Raw genomic sequence first — 20,007 nt, forward strand, 5'->3', positions numbered from 1 at the left:
TCAAAGGCTTGTTTAGACAATACATCTTTTGAATGTCAAATCGCGGAGGAAAGCTGAGGGAGGCTTGAGGACGCGTGTAATGGAAAGAATCACACTGGACTCATTGTTCAGTACATTTTAAACCACACACACACACACACACACACACACACACACACACACACACACACACACACACACAAAGTATAGCTCATGCTGAGGACTTGATTTCACTTTTCTGCTGATCAAACCCGTCCATCTTTTTATCCGCACTGTGTCTCTCTTTTCCAAGAAATCTCACTCAGCAGATGGACACAATCCTCCATAACCAATTCTCTGCAGGATAGTGCAGAGCAGACAAAGACATGGCGACACAAAAGCAGACAACACCTCCATGATTCAGCTCTGTCAGTGTGAGCTCAAGACCCAGTGAAACTGATACAAAACCAGAGACTGCATCACTTCATAAACTGCAACTATGTTCAAAATCTGCCAAATGTTTCATAAACGCAGGACGAATTCCAGGCCAGCTGAGTCTTGGCAATCCATGTGTGATGGGACCACTGAGGGATGAGGGCTGTCTCGGATGAGAGGATGGTGGGAGTTATGTTACCGCGGCTGGGACTGCATCCCAGAGGTTCCCAGAAGAATTCTGGGAACATCGGAGCCCAACATGTGTGTAAGAGAAAGGAAGTAAGAGATGGAGGGATGGACATTTGGGGAAGAGACATCTGTCGGCAATTAAAAAGTAGGGATCAATCACCACTGAGAGTACAGTATGCAGAGATACACTAGGGTCACGATGTAAACTCTCTCATGGTTAAACCCCACCCCGTCTCCCTCTCCTCTCCGCTTCCACGAGACAAGCCGACCACAATTTATCCAAGCTAGTCAGCTGATGCGGGAAGAGGGAGGGGCCCGTCGTTGGTACACATTCTGCAGAGGGGTCATCTGGCAGACGCATCCTCCGAGCTGGCTTCACTCCGCTGAGCAAAACACACACACGTAAAGAGGCAGAAGCTGGCCAAGAGGGTGGGTCTGATCTATAAATCAGACACGTCCAAACAACTGGGTGTCAACAGATCTTTGCTTATGTTATTAGCTCATAGGTGCACCGCTGCAACATGCTGAAAAACTCACTGATTTGATTCCGGTGAGGTAGTTGTTTTAGACAGGGCCTATGAACAACTGTGTAGTGTTTGGAAAGACAAAATCATATCTGAGAGGATCCTCTAAAAACTCCTGAGTAAATTACAGCTAAACCACAGCAGCAGGGGGCAGCTTTTAAACCGGATCAATAATTCATGTTTTGCTTCCTCTTGCTGGAACAAATCAGGTTTCCAATAGAGGCAAATCAACAAACAGCTTAATCAATGGCTTTCTCACTTGTACAGTAAGCAGGGCATTGTTAGTCATGTAAAGAGTCCAACTCTGATAGATTTATTCAGATTTCAAGCTAGAATAAGAAAATGTCTCTTAACTCACAAAGAATGGGTTTTCTCATAGAGACAAGATTGCTACCAATAAAAACATCTTATTGTTGCAACTGCAGGTCGTATCCCGACCTCCTAAAACCATTTATCTGTTACCGGGCAAAGTGCCTCGATTCTGGACCTAATACTGGTGTCATCCATCAATCTTGTGTTGTGTGTATCTGTGTGTGTGTGTGTGTGTGTGTGTGTGTGTGTGTGTGTGTGTGTGCGTGCGTGTGGTCCGCTGTTTCAGCACTGGCCATTTCGGTCCTCATACATCAACCTACTGACAGCAGTGAAGTGACACTTTGTGACATACGAGGCCACTTTGCCTTCTCCTTAGAAAGAGAGAGGGAGAAAGGCTAGGCAGTGCTCAAATGGATGAAAACTGGTTCCATGTGCAGTGATGGTACTTATACTCTATACTTTGCACACAGTACAGCTGGCACATTTGTATACTGCAAAGGTTAATAATCACTGTGAATTTTGCTGCATTGTAACATCTTAAAACTGCAATTTCAGCGTGTAATAGAAGTTTCTCTACAGTATTTTTAGGGTAAAGTGAACGAATACATGAGTGTTGAGTAAACACACTTTCATTGGCCTACTAATGGAAGTTTGGAGCAGTTGGCAGACTTCAGCAATCCTGGTTCTAATATGATCTGTGCCAGAGCTCTGCCCACTAATGTCCATTACACACAGACTTACTCCACTCTGCATTGATTCTGTCTTTTCTTACAGACTGTAAAGGCTTTCAGAGCTAATCTCCGCCTGCCATCTCAGCTATCAGATTCCAACAGCAATTTAATTGACCTGCAATCTACTTACGCAAAGAAAACACATTTTGAGTCTCCTTTCATGTTGAAAAGGGCTCTGCACAAGCATGATAATAGACAGGCAGTGTTCAAGTCCATGGAGCATTTAATGGCCGCTTTTGGGTGTTTTTAAATCTGTAAAAAAGTCAAAGGGGGTAATGACAGGCTGAGACTGAAGACAGCTTGACGATGATAGGATTGGTCCACCCGAGTCTATACAGCCACACCTTGGGGCCGATGAATAGGCAGGGCAGAAGTCTGTATGGAGTTCCTGTGGCTCCATATACCTCTTGACTAGTTAGGTGAGACATGCTAGCGGCTCTGTGAGGCACAGCAGTGCTTTGAGCTAACTGCTAACATTAGCATGCTACTAGCGCACAATGACCATGCTGATGTTTTAGCAGGCATAATGTTCACCATTTTCACCAACTTAGTTAAGCATGTTAGTGTAATTGAGTAATTATATTTAGTAATTAGCACCTGATGGGAATGTCTTTAGTTTTGCAGGTATTTGCTAAAAAATAAAAAAGTATGGACACATAAAGATTTTGACCTGATGATGGTGCTCGAGGAAAGTTCAGGAGATCACCAAAGTTATTACAATTAATGCTGAGGGTGACATGAATGTCTGCACCATATTTAAAAATATTGCAGTCAGGACAAAAGTGGTGGACTAACAATACCATCCATGGAGCCAGCTTAGCTAAAAGGTATAACACTTGATACAGCCTAATTCTAAAACTTAAAATAATTGCAGAATGAAGCAGTCTTTCCCCCTGTAGACCTGGCCTGGCCTCCTGTAGCTTGACAAATGTCAATTAATTGAAGTGATGCAGTCAAGAATTATTTAGATAAATGTGTGAGATTAACAAAGAACCTAGTAAACCCAAAATAGCTCACCTGGCTTTCATGTCAGACATACAGGTTCAGAAATGCAAAAAATACCAATTTTTATCTGCAAGGCTGTGTTAGTTTTTGCAAATAACAAATAATTTAATAAATATATAAATTCAATATAAGGTATTTGCAGTAGAGGATGGCTGCACTGTTTATGCATCCATGTGTTTACAGGAAACAATCACTACACGCCACTTGTTGGGAGTTTTACCCAATGGCCATAACATCTCATCGTACACTGCTACTGTAAAAATTCATTCAGTTATAAATCTATAGTTTAATTGTTTAACTCTTCAGTACTCAGGACCAGACTAAATGCAGCTCTTGTTTAGTGAACCATCAAGGAAGGTCTGACAGTGGAACTAACAAAGATTAAAACATGTTTTAACACTGAGTAAAACAATGATGAAAAATACAATTTTAAATAAATGTTTAATGAACATACTGTATAAAGCTTTAGATAAATGTCTCTGAATGAAGCCTAAATGAGTGTTAAGCATACAGTACGGTGTCTATAATCAAGTTCCATTCAAGTCCAATAAACTCCAATTGGGCTAAAACTAGCAAGATGTGAAAGGAAGCATGTCACTGTAAACAAGGAATGATTGGGGTTTTGTGTCTTCCTCCTGATTCAAAGCTGTAAGTTGGATGTTAACATGAAACCTGCTCTGGAAGCAAATAAATAATGGGAACCAAAATACTCGTACTGTTGTTTTGGAGGATCATGTTTATGGCAACAGCTTGTCTCTCCCTAAATAGCGTGGACACCAATTTCACATGAAGAAATTCTAAATGCTAAACTCTGAAATCATTTTAATTGCAAGAGACGATTAATCATTGAAAATAATCAATAGCAGAAATAAAAAGAAGCATCTCCTCTTACCCTCCGTCATATCCATGTTGCTTTGTTTATTTCTGGCCACAGTAAAATCTCTGGAATGCAAGTCGACAAAATGCATCTACAGATCAACCACATATGTAGTGTATGCACATTTAAATTAACAACTGACTCACTGTCAACCATAGAAGTTTGCTAGCTCATCGAGCGCACACTGTGACCTGCATGACAGAAGACAAATCTATCTGCTGGTGTTTCTTTAAGAGTAAAAAGTTACAGCTTCAAAATGCTGAATTATAGCAGATGAATTATAGCAGATGCAGATAATTGTTAATATCTTTTATAAATTGGTCAAAGACTTTGAAAAATAAAACTGTATGAACATTAAAGCAAAGCCATTAGTGATGTTGTTGCTACACTTTTAGTCAAGAACGGGTCTTCAAAAGCAGGAAACCAGGCAGCTAATCACCAGACGAGGGTAGTCTGTGTGTGTGTGTGTGTGTGTGTGTGTGTGTGTGTGTGTTTTTTAGTTTTGAATGTACTGAACAATGAGTCCACAGTCAGTGAGTCTGACACTGACAGCTCGTCTATCCCCTGCTGTGCTCTAGCTCTTGTCCTGTTTTAATGGGCTGACAGTGAGAAACTGACGGAAATCTCAATGACGCTCCCGCTGTTAGACACACAACAGCTGAGGGGAATCACAAGCAAAACTGGATCTCAGCAACAACATTACTTCCACGAACTGTATCTAGAAACAGGGGGGAAACAACTGCACAGGAGACACTGAACTACAGCATGAAATCAAACAGACCTGCTTGTCTGACATGAAGCTTTAGACATGAAATAGGTTATGGAGGGAAACAAAAGACAACACCGAGAAAACACATCTGTTGAGCTCCTTTGAGTGCATGATTCCCTAAGAGTTTAAGGCTCCTATAGTGCTTCCACAAGACTTTTCACATGTAAGCTCAGTATAAAATTAAATATACTATAATTCAGCCTCTTTTTTCTTATGGATCAGTTATTTTGTATGTATACATTTGTTTCTGTATTTATTGTTTATTTCATATCAATGTTTAATATGTTTGTTTGTTTGTTTATGTATGCACCATTCACCACGGAAAATTCCACATAGGAGTAATTTATTGTGGCATAAACCGTTTTATGATCTGATTCTGAAATACACAAACTTACCTACAGTGGTGTTTAATAAGAGCAGTAGCCTATGTTACATCATGATGGATGACAATGAATTAAACATACAGACATGCTACTTGCATGCTTTTAATCACATCCACTACCCAACGTCATCGCCGCTGCAGCAATATGAAATGGAAGTATGTTATCATTTCAATCCTAGATGGCTGGAGAGGCATTTTGCTAATTGAGCCTCACAGGTGTGGACCAAATTGCTCTCTCTCTCTCTCTCTCTCTCTCTATCACTTTATTGTGGGATTTTCCTTTACTCGTTATGCAAGAGTGCTCCAGAGTGCACAGATGTGCCCCTCTTGTGCACATTTATGTGCTATTTTCAGATGAGATTATCTAATGAGCAAATTAAGCTGCAAAAGCTGCTGCTACATTTTGAGCAGTAGGTGTGTCTATAATGTGTCAGCGTCTTCAGAGCAAGTACTGTGCATATGTGCATCAGCTGTCATAGTGCCTCTGGCTGTGTTCTAGTTTCGACTCACACATATTTGTTAACTCAATGTAGACATGAATGGAGATGATGGGATGTCGGATTATTCAACAGTAGAAGTAGAAAGCTGAAGAAAATCTATTTCATAATCAATTTGAAAAGGTAGAGCAGGAGCGCAAAAAGACAAGGAAAACAGTTTCAGGATTACATGCTATCAACAACACATTGACCCATGACTTTGGTCATGTTCTCGCTCGACCGCCTCACACGTCGCCCCCCCTCAGGGCTTCTCGTGCTGTGAAGGAGCCATGTGATAAAAAAGGATCCCTCAGCATCACACCCTCCTCATCTACCTGCCCCCCCTCCACCTCTTCAGCTGTTTCAATCCTGATCATCCGACAGCTTGGTTATCACCTCCCACCAAATCCCCCTCTCCCCCTTCTCTCTCTGTATGTGTCCTGCCACCCCCCGCCTGTGCTGTGGTGACAGGGCAGGATGATATAGGGTCTCCAAGTGAGGTGGCGTGATGCCTGAACACCAAGTTAACATCTGTGCAGGTGAGGAGGGAGCATGTGTGTGCAGAAAAAAAGAATCCATGTTTGCAGCGTACATGCATTCATGTGTTGTTTGCATTTAGCTAAAGTCTTAAAGCTGTGACAACATGACGTCTAACCCATCAACCAGCTGCAGGGAGGGTGTTCACCACAGATGAGAAGAAGATGGAGAGCATCTCAGGAATGCTTCAGCATTTATATCTGCTCCTGTGGGGATTATTTATGGTCTCGTAAGACCCTGGACGTTTCCAGTTCAACTAATAACTAATCCATATATTAAAGTGGACCTTGAGAACATAAAACAAGTGGTGCTTAGGTGTGTGTCTCTCTCTCTCTCTCTCTCTCTCTCTCTCTGTGTGACCTTTCCTTTTCATTACATTCCCTTCATCCTCTCTGCTTCTTTCTGAGAACTGACAACAAAAAAAGTGATATGCAAGAGCAGTTGTGTGTGTGTGTGTGTGTGTGTGTGTGTGTGTGTGTGTGTGTGTGTGTGTGTGTCAGTTGCAAGGGGGCAGCCGAATCCCATTCACCGAAACAGCCGGATGGCTCCCTCATACCCCTTCTTTCTCTTCACACACACACACACACACACACACACACACACACACACACACACACACACACATCATTCAACTGAAACAACTGCACATGTGCTCAAGTACTTTAAACTATCAATTACCAATTAATCATGTAGACTACTGTAAAAAAAATTCTCTAACGCTGTACTATCAACTTAGTATCATCAACCTCCATTTTGACACAAATGGCCATAAACCACGCTTGTTTATGGATAATTTTGCACAAATTAATCAACATCATGAAATAAGTTACTTTTAATTCTTAACTAGATGTATACTACAAACAGGGTGAGAAGCTTCGAAACAAAGACAATAACTTTATTTAACCCTCCTGTTAGAGAATATAGCACAGAAATGCAGACTGACTCACTAAATCACTGTTGCACGCTGCGTGATCTAACGTTACTCACCTTAAGCAAGATGTTCTTCACAAGCAGACCGTACAGCAATATTTCCTAACACAGTAAATGTGCATGAATCCGGTGTCCTTTTCTGTGCAGGTACAACTTTTCTGAAAACAGCAAGCAGCCTGAAAAATCTCCTCTTCTTTATCTGTAGTTCTTTCTGTAGTTAATGCTCCTTCTCCCACAAACCCGTCCGGGTCCAGCTCGGTAGGGGTAGATCCGCTGCTGATCGACGCTGCTGCTCCTGCTCAGGCTGAGTGTGTTTGGTACTGTCACCGCCAGAGCCCGGGCTGCAGCTCTGCGGGGCGGGCTGACTCTCTGCTCCAGAAGGGGCTCGACTGCTGATCCACAACAGTTAGGTTAGGACCGGGGAATGAAGGGCAGGGGGCGCCGCAAGGGGGTGCTGCAACGACCGATAAAGCAATTTCTCCAGCGGATGTTGATGTAGGCTAGAGTATTCTTTACCGGTAGGACTACTATACTTGATAGACTGTTAATGATAATTAAATATTGTACAGAGAACAATCAGAAGATAAACAACAGAGCAGTTTGGGACACAGAACTGGTTTTCAGTTTAACCATCTGGTAAAAGTTAGGTGCTGAGGCATATGCCAAGTGGCTCCTTTGGGCCCCATCTGTCATCAAAAGTCTTTTGGGGTTGCACTGTCCATTTATTGTCTTAAATTAAGTTTTTCTTTTCATTTGACAGTTAAAAGTGGTCACTGTTTTGTTGGGGAACATATCACGTTGCTTAAATGCCTCACATGCTGGTTCGTTTAAGTATTATAGCATTTGTGTTATTTTTCAGAATGATTTAAAATCAATAACAATAAGCGATTTTCTAAGGCTTTTTTAGAGTCATGTCTTAGACCAGTGATTCCCAACCTTTTGGGCTTGTGACCTAATAAAACAAATCTACTTGTGACCTCTTGTCCCAAAAATGACCTTACTATTCACAAGAAAAAAAGCCTAGATGTAGAGAAAAGTCACAAAAAATCAACCTAATTTGGTGCAATAAAACAGACAGACATTTATATGGGGTGCATTTGGGGGACTCTAGGGCTCAAATTCTGCCTAAAAGGCTTGGATCAAAAGCACTGAAACAATCCGGTCATCTGAATTCTTTAAATTGAAATTTAAAGGATGCATTCCCCATAAGAACAATGGGACAAGGTTGAAAATCATCCACACACTTTCTTTGATGAGGCTAATTTGGTTGTTGACATCCAGAGCAGGGGAGCCAGGTGGTTACAGGTGAGCTCCTCATCGTCTCTACTCCGCCCTGAACTCTCAGGCTGAGAGATTCCCGCCCACTGCCTCCTGTCCACTCAATCACCCTGGAAACACAATATGGGGTCTTCTCTTCTAACCACAATAGACTGCCACCTGCCTGATTCATCCATGAAAGAGGAGCTGTATGAATGGCTGAATTACCTTATTTGTTAGAGAGATTTGATTTCCACAAGGTCTTAAGGAGCAAAAATCCCTGTCAGTCAAAATGACCAGTCATGTTAATAATCCATATAGAGTTATCTGAGCATCCTGCAGGTGTGATAGATTGGCCGGTCATGATACATTTACACATACGTGTTCATAGAGAAAAATGGTTTTGTCTTGACAAATTGCATCTTGTTTTTAATCTTTCTGGCAATGTGTTTAATTAATCAGTCAGTTTTCTTTGGTTTGGACATGTGGTCCATAGCGAAAAAAGATTTCCTGGGGATCTTTATTGCATTTCGTGCCCTCTCTCTCTGCCCTGATTTTCTGTCATCTCTCTATTGTTGACTCACTTGTAAAGGCATACATCACCAAAGATTCTTGAGAAAATGACAAGTGTTTCAAGAAAACCCCATGATTCCCATTGATTTCTTCTGCTCCTTATAAGAAATATTGTATGACTCTAGTACTCTATGACATTAAAGAGCTCATTAAGGTAGATTATCCTGCAGTGCAGTATTACATCTTTACCACATATGTGATGTAATCAGTCCTCTACACTATTATATAAAACTGTAAACAGCTCAAACGTGAAGGTAGAAACATTTTTTTTTTAACATTTATTTTATACAATTTTCAAACAAAGTGCAGCTAATACTTTACACCTCTGCCTCCACAGCATCACCTTATGTCTTTGATGTTCGGCCGGCCCTCCTGCCTGAGGAGAAAGATATTCAGGAGGTCTGTCACTGCTGAACTCCAACTGACCTCTTCTCTGCGTACGACATACCAATTTATATCCTGCACCAATGCCAAGTACGTAACCACACCTCTTCTCCTCTGCCCCCCTGTTTCTCCTCCTGCTCATCTCTCCCTCCAGATTATCACACACCTCTGCTCTTTTTCTTCTCCCTAATCCCACTGCATCTCTTCCTTCTCTGCCACATTCAGCCTCCGCCCTCCCAATTCACCATTTCAGCCCTACTTTTCTCAATCCCTTTCTCCTTTAAATCGCCTCCATGGTTAATTTCAACTTCAGGCTTCGGCAGCCCACAACGCTAATATGATTTCCAGCTGAAATGAAACGTGCAAATGTGCTGCAGCGTCTCCTTTTACCCCAGTGGGTTCCCATTGGAGTCTACTTCATTAGGCTGGGGTGGCTGGATATTTTTTTTGAACTGCAGAAGATTAAAGTTGAACATTTTATTGGCTTCATGTTTGTGGGTAGAGCATATTTTTCCAGCATTACATAAACAGAGTTAGTTTATTGCCTTCTTACATAATTTGCAAATATGTGTGTGCAGCTGTGTGTGTGTGTGTGTGTGTGTGTGTGTGTGTGTGTGTGTGTGTGTGCGCTTGCTTGGATCCTGTGTGCTCAAGTGTATATTCTAAAAAAAAGTCCTTGCCCTGGGCAGCCCGTGAGGTTCATACAAGACAAGACTGTTTATTTCATATTCACTGGGAGGTCAATGCTGCATTTGCAAAGCAGAGAAAACAATTCTGCTCATCCCATTTTTTGTCATGTTTTTGCTAAAATTGGGTGTTTTTAGCAGTGTGGCTCCAGGAATGGCAAAATCGGTCTCAACAACTATTGGATTGCCATGAAATTTGGTACATATATCCATGTTCCTCAGAGGATGAACCCTAATAACTTTGGTGATCTCCTGACTTTTCACATTTATGGTTTGGGTGAAATATCTCAGCAACAATTACATCGATTGCCATGAAATTAGGTACACACATTCACGTTTCCCAGAGGATGAATTGTAATAACTTTGGTGATTCTTTCACTTTACCTCATCATCATTATGTTATGGTGTTGTACCAACGTGATTCAACAACAGGCTTTTGGTTGTGTTTGCTTCTCCACCAGGCGGGTGTGGGGATACTCACAAGCCCCCGGCTGAGCGCAGCTACGTTGGAGTTTAACCCGGTGGACGAGAGGGTCGCCTCCCTACGCCTGCGGGTTGTGGGGGGGAAAACTCTGACTGTTGACTGTTGATTGTGCATATGCACCAAACAAGAGTTCGGAGTATTCGGCCTTCTTGGAGACCTTGAGTGGAGTCCTGCATGGGGCTCCAGTCGGGGACTCCATAGTTCTGCCGGGGGACTTCAACGCGCACGTGGGTAATGATGGAGACACATGGAGAGGCGTGATTGGGAGGAACGGCCTCCCTGATCTAAACCAGAGTGGTTGTTTGTTGTTGGACTTCTGTACTAGTCATGGATTGTCTATAACGAACACCATGTTCGAACATAGGGATGCTCATAAGTGTACTTGGTACCAGAGCACCCTAGGCCAAAGGTCAATGATCGATTTTATAATCGTTTCATCTGATCTGAGGCCGTATGTTTTGGACACTCGGGTGAAGAGAGGGGCGGAGCTGTCAACCGATCACCATCTGGTGGTGAGTTGGGTCAGGGGGTGGGGGAAGATTCTGGACAGACCTGGTAAGCCCAAACGGGTAGTGCGGGTAAATTGGGAACGTCTGGAGGAGGCCCCTGTCCGACAGACTTTCAACTCACACCTCTGGCGGAGCTTTTCAGTGCATCCCTGTGGAGGCTGGGGGGCATTGAACCCGAGTGGACAATGTTCAAAGTTTCCATTGCTGAAGCTGCGGTGAGGAGCTGTGGTCTTAGGGTCTTAGGTGCCTCAAGGGGCGGTAACCCACGAACACCGTGGTGGACACCGGTGGTCAGGAAGCCGTCCAACTGAAGAAGGAGTCTTTCCGGGATATGTTATCCCAGACGACTCCGGAGGCAGTTGCAAGGTACCGAAGGGTCGAAGGGCTGCAGCCTCTGCCGTGAAAGAGGCAAAGCAGCGTGTGTGGGAGAAGTTCGAGAAGACATGGAGAAGGACTTTCGGTCGGCACCAAGGTACTTCGGAAACCAGGTGAGCGGTTCGCCACCTCAGGAGGGGGGAAGCGGGGAACCATCCAAGCTGTGTACAGTAAGGATGGGACGCTGTTGACCTCAACTGAGGAGGTAATAGGGCGGTGGAAGGAGCACTTTGAGGAACTCCTAAATCCGACTAATACGCCCTCTATGGTAGAGGCAGAGCTGGAGGATGAGGGGGGATTGGCATCAATTTCCTGGTGGAGGTTGCTGAGGTAGTTAAACAACTCCACAGTGGCAAAGCCCCAGGAATTGATGAGATCCGTCCAGAAATGCTTAAAGCTCTGGGTGTGGAGGGGTTGTCTTGGTTGACACGCCTCTTCAACATTGCGTGGAAGTCTGGGACGGTGCCTAAGGAGTGGCAGACCGGGGTGGTGGTTCCCCTTTTAAAAAGGGGGACCAGAGGGTGTGTGCCAATTACAGGGGTATCACACTTCTCAGCCTCCCGGTAAAGTCTACTCCAAGGTGCTGGAAAGGAGGGTTCGGGTCGATAGTCGAATCTCAGGTTGAAGAGGAACAATGCGGATTCCGTCCCTGGTCGTGGAACAACGGACCAGATCTTTACTCGCAAGGATCCTGGAGGGAGCCTGGGATTATGCCCAACCAGTCTACATGTGTTTTGTGGATCTGGAGAAGGCGTATGACCGGGTGCCCCGGGAGATACTGTGGAGGTGCTGCGGGAGTACGGGGTGAGGGGGTCCCTTCTCAGGGCCATCCAATCTCTGTACGACCAAAGCGAGAGCTGTGTCCGGGTTCTCGGCAGTAAGTCGGACTCGTTTCAGGTGAGAGTTGGCCTCCGCCAGGGCTGCGCTTTGTCACCAATCCTGTAGTATTTATGGACAGGATATCGAGGCGTAGTCGGGGTGGAGAGGGGTTGCAGTTCGGTGGGCTGGGGATCTCATCGCTGCTTTTTGCAGATGATGTGGTCCTGATGGCATCATCGGCCTGTGACCTTCAGCACTCACTGGATCGGTTCGCAGCCGAGTGTGAAGCGGCTGGGATGAGGATCAGCACCTCTAAATCGGAGGCCATGGTTCTCAGCAGGAAACCGATGGAGTGCCTTCTCCAGGTAGGGAATGAGTCGTTACCCCAAGTGAAGGAGTTCAAGTACCTTGGGGTCTTGTTCGCGAGTGAGGGGACAATGGAGCGGGAGATTGGTTGGAGAATCGGCACAGCAGGTGCGGTATTACATTCAATTTATCGCACCGTTGTGACGAAAAGAGAGCTGAGCCAGAAGGCAAAGCTCTCAATCTACCGGTCAGTTTTTGTTCCTACCCTCACCTATGGTCATGAAGGCTGGGTCATGACCAAAAGAACAAGATCCAGGGTACAAGCGGCCAAAATGGGTTTCCTCAGGAGGGTAGCTGGCGTCTCCCTTAGAGATAGGGTGAGAAGCTCAGTTATCCGTGAGGAGCTCGGGGTGAGCCGCTGCTCCTTTGCGTTGAAAGGAGCCAGTTGATGTGGTTCGGGCATCTGGTAAGGATGCCCCCTGGGCGCCTCCCTAGGGAGGTGTTCTAGGCACGTCCAGCTGGGAGGAGGCCTCGGGGGAGACCCAGGACTAGGTGGAGGGATTATATCTCTAACCTGGCCTGGGAACGCCTCGGGATTCCCCAGTCGCAGCTGGTTAATGTGGTCCGGGAAAGGGAAGTTTGGGGTCCCCTGCTGGAGCTGCTACCCCCGCGACCCGACCCCGGATAAGCGGATGAAGATGGATGGATGGATGGATGGATGCTTCTCCTTGCTCAGCTGCTATAGTATATAATATATATATATATATATATATATATATATATATATATATATATATATATATATATATATATATATATATGCTGCATTAGTCAAGCCATCCACAGCAGCTCTGATACTGTAAGAACAGGCACGGGGCTCCTAGAGGGGGGACTCTGAGAAACAACTCTACTAACACATCTCACACAGTGTTTGGTGTATCAGCTTCATAAAGCAAGATGAAATTAATGGAGAATGTCTCACGCCTCAGCAGAAATAATACACTGCAAGCCTTTGTTTCCAATCAGCTTTGGTCTGTCTGTGTGTATCTGCATGAAGGGCTAAAGCCTAGATCATATGACTCACACATGATCTGTCCCCTCAGGGTCTTCGTCCACCGCCAGATACTTGACCAGAGCCCGACCCTCAGCCTCAGCATGATTCAGAAATATCAAAGTTACCCTGGCGGTGTTTCTAAAATTATTCACAAGAACTTGACAACATTCCTTTAGTGCATTATTGCATTTTTTTCTTCTTCTGTTTGTACATAAAGCACCCTTTACTCATCCAACCTATTACTCATCCTATCTTTGTTTGGGTCCTTTAAAAATGCATCAAGTACTCTGACATCTCTGTCAAGTTCCCAATTAGAGCTCCTTAATCCCAGAGCTGAAAGGTCAGCACTCGGTGGAGGTTTATTTACATATTTCTATAATGGTCAAATCAGGAGAGTGCAGTGTAGCGTGAAACACTTTATTACCTCAAAATCCAGCTCTGAGCCTGTGAGCTCATCCAATGTCAAATTCTTTGTCTATAAGCAGAATCAAAATGGCTGGGAAGCAGAGGAATTGGGGCAGAAAACAGCTTCATCTCTATTCTGATACTGCAGTCTGTTCAGAGCTTCTCATCTCAGCTCAGTTTCTCAGTTTTTGACTAATTCTATGAAGTACTTGCTGCTGCTGCAGTCGGGGGCCGTGGCAGCGCAAACTCCCTCACACCGTGCACTGAAGATGATTATTTAATCCCTATTGCATGTTCTGTCAACCTGAACAAACTGGAACTTGAACTGACCCGATTGTTTTGTTACTTAATGACGACTATAAATTACACCTGCTTGGGAGACAGAGGAACATTTGGCTAGCTGGCTCAACTGCAACCAAGAAAATGATAGCACTGCCCCCCCCCTCACTCGTTATGTGCACCATCTGTTATTACCTGTCACATGTTGTGTGATTTGTTTTGTATGTCTGAAGGTGCCAATAAAAAAAGTTGATCACAAAAAAGAATGACAATATGAACTCATGACACTGCTGTAAGATTTTTTTTTCTGCTCATCAAAGTCCAATGAGACAATGCTGTGCTTTTCAGAAACGTTTTATGTAATCTATTTTGTGTACTATGAATGTATGCACAAATTCTGTTTTCTTATCTTTCCAGTCTGTGTCTCTATAAAATAAACAACCTTATGCACTGAGATGAAGCTCAATAAGGGACCTGAAGTTATTGTTTAAAAGAAAATATGCTTGTAGTCAAATTTAAGCTCCAAATTACTGTTACTGTAATAAAACACCTTGCATTTCTGTAATGTAGTTTGGTGGTGCATTTTTGTGGTTGGCTTAACATAAATGATGTGACCTAAGGTTGACATTTAAAGTCCAGCAACAGTACAATGTAGTCTGATTGCAGAACAAAATATGGCAGTCTAAAAGCATGAATGTTAGTTTTATTGTCAGAGCTTTTAGTTAGAATCAACATACAAGGATTTCTTTCTCCATTGACGTTCGAAAAATCATAAAGGGAGAATCAACTGAACAGAGATCAGCGAACTACAAGTTTTGCTTATACAGTCAGGTCCATAAATATTGGGACATCGACACAATTCTAATCTTTTTTGGCTCTATACACCACCACAATGGAGTTGAAATGAAACGAACAAGATGTGCTTTAACTGCAGACTTTCAGCTTTAATTTGAGGGTATTTACATCCAAATCAGGTGAACGGTGTAGGAATTACAACAGTTTGTATATGTGCCTCCCACTTTTTAAGGGACCAAAAGTAATGGGACAATTGGCTGCTCAGCTGTTCCATGGCCAGGTGTGTGTTATTCCCTCATTATCCCATTTACAAGGAGCAGATAAAAGGTCCAGAGTTCATTTCAAGTGTGCTATTTACATTTGGAATCTGTTGCTGTCAACTCTCAATATGAGATCCAAAGAGCTGTCACTATCAGTGAAGCAAGCCATCATTAGGCTGAAAAATCTAAACAAACCCATCAGAGAGATAGCAAAAACATTAGGTGTGGCCAAATCAACTGTTTGGAACATTCTTAAAAAGAAAGAATGCACCGGTGAGCTCAGCAACACCAAAAGACCCAGAAGACCACGGAAAACAACTGTGGTGGATGACCGAAGAATACTTTCCTGGTGAAGAAAACACCCTTCACAACAGTTGGCCAGATCAAGAACACTCTCCAGGAGGTAGGTGTATGTGTGTCAAAGTCAACAATCAAGAGAAGACTTCACCAGAGTGAATACAGAGGGTTCACTACAAGATGTAAACCATTGGTGAGCCTCAAAAACAGGAAGGCCAGCTTAGAGTTTGCCAAACAACATCTAAAAAAGCCTTCACATTTCTGGAACAACATCCTATGGACAGATGAGACAAAGATCAACTTGTACCAGAGTGATGGGAAGAGAAGAGTATGGAGAAGGAAAGGAACTGCTCATGATCCAAAGCATACCACCTCATCAGTGAAGTATGGTGGTGGTAGTGTCATGGCGTGGGCATGTATGGCTGCCAATGGAACTGCTTCTCTTGTATTTATTGATGATGTGACTGCTGACAAAAGCAGCAGGATGAATTCTGAAGTGTTTCGGGCAATATTATCTGCTCATATTCAGCCAAATGCTTCAGAACTCATTGGACGGCGCTTCACAGTGCAGATGGACAATGACCCGAAGCATACTGCGAAAGCAACCAAAGAGTTTTTTTAAGGGAAAGAAGTGGAATGTTATGCAATGGCCAAGTCAATCACCTGACCTGAATCCGATTGAGCATGCATTTCAAGACAAAACTGAAGGGAAAATGCCCCAAGAACAAGCAGGAACTGAAGACAGTTGCAGTAGAGGCCTGACAGAGCATCACCAGGGATGAAACCCAGCGTCTGGTGATGTCTATGCGTTCCAGACTTCAGGCTGTAATTGAATGCAAAGGATTTGCAACCAAGTATTAAAACGTGAAAGTTTGATTTATGATTGTTAATCTGTCCCATTACTTTTGGTCCCTTAAAAAGTGGGAGGCACATATACAAACTGTTGTAATTCCTACACCGTTCACCTGATTTGGATGTAAATACCCTCAAATTAAAGCTGAAAGTCTGCAGTTAAAGCACATCTTGTTCGTTTCATTTCAACTCCATTGTGGTGGTGTATAGAGCCAAAAAGATTAGAATTGTGTCGATGTCCCAATATTTATGGACCTGACTGTAAGTAATGCTCCATCAAAAATCATATTTATTCTGAACCTCCTTGTGATGTGAATACACTGTAAGCACAGCAGAGAAGATTTCCAGGATACCAGATTAAAGCTAATTACCTCCAATAGCAAATACCGCTTCTCAACCTCTAGATTCAGGATTTTTTTTTTTTTTTTTGCAACGGTTCATTTTCCTCACTGAGCTGAAATGGGATGCCGAGAGCAAGCCTCCCTGGATTATTTAAACAGCCACTTCAAAGGAGAGCAATTATAATCCTACATAATTGATATGGGAAAAAACAGTGAGTAAATGTCATAGTAACTAGAAGGGAACTGCCACAGACATATTGGGACGAGCAGAATGTGAGTGCATGATAAGTGCTTTTACGTTTGAGGGTTTAATTTCTTTATGTGACATAAGATGGTAGGGTAGACTTAATCTTACACCCTGTTCGAATACACAAGAGACATCTACTTGCTCTCACTTGCTACGGTATATTTAGGAATACATGGATATATGGGCCTATTTGTGCACTTGGGTCATGTATTACCTGTAATTCTTTGTATTTTTTTATGAATCACTGGAGCAACTATTAAAAATATATAAAATAATAAAATGCAGTTCATACTTATACACCAAATAGCTGTAGTGTAGTTTATAGTTTGCATTTTTTGTTAAATGAAACCGTTTTGTGCTCTCACATCTCATAGTAAGTGTAATGACCCAGATTAGAGCATGCGTGCGCGCGCGTGTGTGTGTGTGTGTGTGTGTGTGTGTGTGTGTGTGTGTGTGTGTGTGTAGTTAGTAGTAAATGGCAGTAAATTATGCTGCACGTGGCCAAGAGACCTCAGTGCAGATGGTTATTTTAGTCAGGCAAAGACTGCAGGCAGCATGCTGTCATGTTGTGTAAATCTGGCTGCAGGAAAACATTCCATCCCTGCAGGTTAATGATGGGACCACTGCACGTTTTGAGAAATGATGAATGAGAACGCTGGAGAAAAAAAATTAAATTATGTAATGCTCAGCCAAGCAGTTGTGATTTTACATTCTGCAACCCATAACAACTTTCTTTTCATTGCCATCAGCTCTGCATGAATAATAACATTTTATGCGTCAGTGACCTTGGTGGATTCAAAGTTTACTGACCTTTGAAATGTCTGAATCAGGACCAAATGCTTTTGTCTTCAGACCTTTAACTCCCTTTTTCAGCTCACTCCCATTATAAATCCATAATATATGTGTATACAGTATAGTATATATATATATATATATATATATATATAGTTTTCTGATGACTCTGCAGTAGTTGGGTTTATAAGTGATAGTTTGTAAGAGTAGAGAACACTGTTCAATTCTGTTGAGTGAGCTGGAAGAAATCAAAATCTGAACGTGGCCAAGACCAGGGAGATGGTGGTAAACTTAAGAGGGAAGAGGACGGCTTCACAACCCCTGTGTGTTCTGGGAGGGTATGTTGATGTGATGGAGGACTACACGTACCTGGGCGTCCACATCAACAACAGACTGAACTGGAAGACCGATACCGAGGCTGTATATAGGAAGGGGATGAGCACCTATTTCCTGAGGAAGCTGAGATCCTTCAACTTGTGCAGACATCAGTCTGTTGTGGCCAGTGCACGGTACTTTGCTGTAGTCTGCTAGCTCCAGACACCATTGAAATTGTGGTGACTGAATAAACTGTTATCCATTATGGATTAGCCTGATCACCCTCTCCACCACCTACTGGACCGACAGCAGAGCTCTTTCTCAAACAGACTGGTTCGGCTTCGCTGTCACAAGTTTACAGGAAATCCTTCCAAAGCAATAACTCTTTACAACACCTCATCTCTGAAAGAGAACTCTCAGAACTCTATCCATCTATCTATCTATCTATCTATCTATCTATCTATCTATCTATCTATCTATCTATCTATCTATCTATCTATCTATCTATCTATCTATCTATCTATCTGTCTGTCTGTCTCTCCGTCTGGTTCTCTGTCTGTCCATCTGGCCTGTGCATGTTCACAATATTGGACATGTTGAAGGTTGGACAGTGACATGTTGATGGGGGGGGGTGACTTACTGCTTCCTGCCTCGATGGCAGGATCAAGCTACCAGCATTTTTCTAATATCAAAACAGATCAAGGACATGGCTGCAGGACAGCACTACTCTTACAGTAAATCACCTCCACACCTTTCCACACTGACACATGTGTGAGGAAAAAGACACAAAGATGCCTTAGCAAGGAGTTTGTGTGTCTCCATACTCATTCACACCACATACAGGAAAATAATATCTCTAATAAATATTTCTTGAATCAAGCGAACTTGCAGACAGATGGGCAGCTGTGTGGAAAACAGAATGAGGGATCTTAGTTTTACAGTTTTTCTCATAAATCGACTTAGCACATTTACTGAAACAAACTTACAATTAAGTACAATCCTCACACCACGTGGTACATTCAGCACACCACTCAATGTGACCTGCAAAAGGTGATTACTCAATCAAAAGAAGTAACTTGTTTTTCAAATGTAAATATATCCATCAATGAATAAATCATTGTCATCAAAACAGAAGGTTACTTTATCATTACTTAGACCAAGACAGTCAAAATGCTACATCTTGTCAAATGACTGTGTACTCTGAAAGTGTGTTTGTTACCCACTATGTAATATTTTCCAGTTGCTAAATTGTATATTTAGGCAGCTGAATAGTATTGATGTCAGCCATGGCACACACTACACTTTCAACAAAACATCTATTTCTCATTGTATGTACACACCAGCCAAACCCAAATACATAAAGAAAGCTTGTACAGAAAAAAATATATACTGTACAACAGCAAAATTATCATGAACTACTGCATGATATGTGCAAGAAAAAAGAAAATGTGCTGCAAATGTATCAAGCTCATGGGTCATCATGAGCTCTGTCTGGCCACAACATTGTATCAACATCACACCTGATATCCTCCCTTGCAATGCAACAAGGTTGTTTCCATCTAGCCTAAGTCTATCCATCTGACAACTTTTACAAGTACCACATATGTATTATGTATCTAATATATGTGTGACAGGTTATTGTGATTGCTGGTTGCTCTATTTTGCATGTAGGGATTTACACATCGAACATGTCTATAACTGCATTTGAGAGTAATATGATTCAATAGCAAATGAATGCAAACTATTTTGATTGCAAGGCTTACTCAGTGCATTTTGTGCCTGAGCAATTATAAAGGACTAGGTTTGATAGTCAATCGACGATTGTGCCAAAGCGACTGTAAACAGCAGCTGT

At 42.8% G+C, this 20,007-nt stretch overlaps 1 protein-coding gene across 1 annotated transcript in view; it reads right to left on the reverse strand.

The window, feature by feature from the left end:
• Positions 1–7,383, reverse strand: part of lzts2a (leucine zipper, putative tumor suppressor 2a) — a 40,202-nt gene extending 32,819 nt beyond the window's left edge. Inside the window, exon 1 of the mRNA XM_078273266.1 lies at positions 7,183–7,383. The gene's annotated coding sequence lies outside the window, so the exon portion shown is untranslated. The remainder of the gene's footprint in view (positions 1–7,182) is intronic.
• Between the last annotated feature and the right edge of the window lie 12,624 nt (positions 7,384–20,007).

This window comes from Sander vitreus, chromosome 17, assembly GCF_031162955.1.
Source record: "Sander vitreus isolate 19-12246 chromosome 17, sanVit1, whole genome shotgun sequence".
Lineage (NCBI taxonomy): Eukaryota > Metazoa > Chordata > Actinopteri > Perciformes > Percidae > Sander > Sander vitreus.